We start from the raw sequence: 4,648 nt of genomic DNA on the forward strand, positions 1-4,648 counted from the left end.
TATATTTATATATATATGTCTGTGTATGTGTACACACACACGCACGTATGTACATACGTACATACATACATATCTACATGTATACGTACCTACATATATGGAAGTTGCCTGGCCATGTTCCCTTGTTGAGTATAGAAGGAGTGACTGCCTCTCCTGATTTTACTATGGCTTAGTGGTGTTAGAGAACAGTGGGGAAGAGGGATCATGGGACTCTCGATCTCTTGGTCAATAAATATTACTGGAGGATGAGCAGCAAAACAAAGAACTCAGATAATTTTGGGGTCTAGAACGGAGATTCTAGGACAGGGCTCAGAAGCAAAGGTCCCAGAACTGGCTAAATGGGGGAGATCATCCTATCCACAATATGCATATGAGACAAGAAAACAGACCCAAGATCCAGTGACTGAGATAATTTAGAATTTTGGATCCTGAGGTAAACAACTGGATGCAAGCCACAGGGTCTGTTACCCACTTTGCCCGTGTCTTGGCTGATCCATACTTGTATAAGATACAACATAGCTTAGCAGGTAAAAATGTACACACTACAGTCTGCCTGCCAGATCCTAGCTTTTCTACTTAGCAGCTGTTTGAATGAGTTGCTTTAACTCGCTATGCCTCCTATTGTAAAATGAAGTTGGTAATAGTACCTGTCTCGTGGGCTAGTTATAAAGATTAAATGATACATGTCAAGGACTCAGCCCAGTGCCTAACATCTAGAAAAATTTCAATAAATGTTACCTCTTATTGTCTTTTGGGCCTTAACCTAAAGATCATTTCCATTGAGAAACCTCGCCTGAGCCTAATCCTTCCTTTCTACTCCCCTCTACTGCATTCTGTTTTCACAAATTCTTTCATTTTATGTGTTTCTAATCACCTGTGTGTCTGTTTGTTTATTGTCTGATGCCCCTATTAGATTGTAAACTTCATGAGGGCAAGGACTCAGCCCACTATTTCCCCAAATAACCAACGTGTTATAGAGTGCCAGGAACGTAGCAGACATTCAACAAATTACTTGCTGAATGAGTGACTGAAGCTGTGGTTCAGGACTAAGTTTGCAAATGCTGAGTGTCTGCTGGAAAGTGTTGGCACTTCAGAGGGACTGAGCTGGGCCAGAAGCCAAAGGAGTTCCACTGTACTACTTTTCAATACATTATCTTTACATTGTATTTTAAGACGTTGAAACATCAAAATCAAATTACTGGACCAAGCTCAAAACTTGCATTTATATGCCAAGATGAAATGCTCTTTTTTGGCAGGAAAAAATGTTCGGATTTGCCACAGAATCTCATCCAACCTAGAATTGGCCTGAATGAATTGTATAAATGAGACGATCATAGTTCCTTCTCCTCACCCATTTGTGCCAGTATAGACCTGGGCAGTGACTTTGGGGGTGGCGAGCCCAAGATACTGGCTCAGGCATGTATTTCTCACTCCTCTTTTAAATTGGGCTTCTTTATTGACATGCCTTCTTTATCTCTTATTTGTTTAAGGCCAATGCTTATCTATTTTATTTACACAGCACTTTCCCATTCAAGCCTGTTAGAGTGTATAGAGAACATCGTGTTCAGAAAAAGCAGTAACAAATACAATAGAAATGAAAATTTAAACTCTAACAGTATTTGGATAGTATAGGGTTACTTTTTCTGCAGCTCTCCCTTGGTTCTCACTAGTGACTTGGTCTCAGGAGACCTTCTCCACCCACCCATTTTCCTCTTTCATTGTTCTGTTGTTTTATTCCATACTCACAGGAAGCCTGGAGGTGATTGGAGCATCTGTGTCTGTGTGTGTGTGTGTGGGGGGGGGGTAGGGAGGGTGTATGGAAATTTATAATCATCTCCAGCTTATTTTCCACATTGAAACATTGATTTATTCCTTACACATTATAATGTTGCCTATTTTTTTTAGGGCTACCTTCTTCCAAATCCTTTCTTTGGTTACTTATTTTGTAGTATTCCCTGCCCCCAACCATTCTTCACTGACAAGTCTTTTTCCTTCCTAGGCTATCCTTTTAATGTTTCTAACCTAATCTAGATTTTTAGGGCAGTGCTTTTTATTAAGGACCGAAGCTATCTTGGCAAGAAACTCATATTATCAGTATAAACTCATATCATCATATGTATTCAAAACGTAAAATGGGAGTTTGAACTAGAAATGTCTGCCTTTTCCTTCTACACAATTTGTATGCAGTTGAACAATAACAGAGAAAGCACCTTATACTATTTGACTATACTGAAATACCTGTTGTCAGCATAGTGCCTTAATGAAAAGTGACTATTCTGTAGATTAAAGGAGTCAGTAAGCTAACAAAAGGTAGCAATGTTTAAAGTTTATGTTTTTTTGTATTTTAGAAATAATTTAAATTTCATTCTTATGAATTATTATTTTTTAAGAAGCCAATGTCTAGGTCATAATTGCCATATAGCTATGATCTTATATCTTAGATTCATAAAACGTGAGACCAAATACAAACAGCGTGAGTGAGGTAGAAAGTTACATCTGAAGGATCAGTGTATTCTTATGAGTATCATAAGTGATCACTGACTTAAGAGTAAGGGGTTAGTGAGAATAGGCTGACATTAAATTAGAACACATGTTAAAATCAAATTACCAGCCTAAAGAAAAATATACATATCACTGCTTCTGAAAAGGAAGGGAGATATATAAATATAAAGATGTCCATAAACAACATACTCACAAGTCCTCCTTGATGGCCTCTTTCCAGAGGGATTGCAAACACAGACCTTTTCACCATATGGTTGTGTGTACATGGGATGTGATCTGAAAATGCTGTGTTGATTCTGGGAGGATTGAAATCTGGCAATCCTGGATGTAACAGTTTAGGAAAACAAATGTTTTTCTTTGGCCATTGTTCCTGAGGTTACTTAAATGAGACTCATTGGCTATTCATATGTATTGAGATTACAGTAAAACATAGTGGACCAGTTTCTCTTTCCCCAGGCTCACAGGGCTGACGTTTTATTTCTTGGAAGTAGTTAATCATGGTCTTGGATTTAGGGAAGTAATCTGGGATCTGGATGGCAGCTGATTTATTTTTAAGACAGTGATGTCAGGATGAAAAGCATAACCCAAAGTGTGACGGCAGTGCTCACTAAGAGAATAGTGATTGCTGTTTTAAATATTAAATAAGGCGGGTTCCCGTTCCCATTTTCAGAATCCAGTCCCACAGCAATATGAATCAGAACCCTTCACCATGATATTCGCAGTTCCCTTTTCAATGGCACTTACCTTCTTTTGATGGTTTTTGTGACAACCCTAGATGCTCTAGTTATCGCTTTAATTTGTGTTATGACATCAAGCTTTAAATTTCTCATGATTATTTTGCTTCTTTTTAAGCACTCATAGTGTGCCAAGCATTGGATAAAACCAAAAAGATACAATCCCTGCTGTCCCTGGGCTCACACATTCAAAAAGATATGGCAGGCAAAATATCCTATTATTGGCAATAGGTAGTCCTCATGCTTCTTTTTCCTTTCTCCCATTTGAAGAAACTTCTTCATCTCTCTGAACAAGCCAAAGAAATTTCTTAGATCAGAGGTGTCAAAAACCTGGAGGGTTTGGAGCCAGTGTCAGAGAGTAAGCAAAGGACTCTACTCCTAGCCTGCCCACTTGCTCTCTGCACTCCTGGCCTTCTTTCTCACTGGGGCGGACTCACCACCTCCTCAGCTGCCACCTGCACTGCCTCACCACTAGGAGCTAAAGACCTCTTCCCCACTCATCACAACCCTCTCTCTTCCCCTTCCCATTGGAGGACTGCAAACTCTTTGAAAAAGAGTCCAGAACTAGAGTTTTCCTCAGGGTCTGGTCTAGGTGGACCCACAGTCCCTGAAAGCCCCGAACGAGGGGTTGTCTAGGCAGGTAAAAACCCAGCTCTTGGCGGTCCCTTGGAGTCACTCCCAGTTTTTCTCTCTCTGTTTCACATATCCCGCTAGGATCTTCTTTGTCTTTTACCCTGTAACACTGAAGCCCTCTCGTGCCCAGGAACCGCAGAGGAACACCAGGCAGTCAGACTGGGCGGGATGGATGTGTTTGTGTGCACTTTAAGTGTCTGAGTGTTCTGGCGCGAGCGCACGCGTGTGTGTGTGTGTGTGTGTGTGTGTGTGTGTGTGTGTGTGTGTGTTGGGGTGGAGGGGTTATAAACGGGGAGTACAGCATCCCCCACTCTCTCTTCCTCTATCCCCCCTATCACTTTGTGGTCCCAGAGGCACAAAGTGAACGCCCCTGTCCCCAGCGATTAGCAGCTTGGTACCCCCAGGCTCAACCGGTTTGCACCTACTCCCCAAAGCTTCAAAGTTACAGGAAACAGTCTCGGGGAGTGGAGGAGCTGAGGTTGAAGCCAGTGTGCCCGAGGCTCTTGCCTCGGGGAGAGGGTGCACCCTCTCCGATAAGGGGCCGAGGAGGCAGAGAGGAGGAGGATGAGGGGTGGGGAGGCTGGAGGGGGTGGGGAGGCAAGCATCAGCTGCTGGGGGAGGTGAGGCGCAAGGTGGCTCCCTGCTGCCGGTGCCCGCGGCTCTGGGGACGCACCAGGCAGCCAATGGCTGTGCAGAGGTGTACAGCAGATGGCGTCCGACTGCGCTGTTCCTTCCTCGTCCTCCTCCTCCTCCTCTTGCTTCAGTGCTGAGGAGCCAGA

The sequence above is a fragment of the Pteropus alecto genome, unplaced genomic scaffold, assembly GCF_000325575.1.
Source record: "Pteropus alecto unplaced genomic scaffold, ASM32557v1 scaffold3, whole genome shotgun sequence".
Taxonomy (NCBI): domain Eukaryota; kingdom Metazoa; phylum Chordata; class Mammalia; order Chiroptera; family Pteropodidae; genus Pteropus; species Pteropus alecto.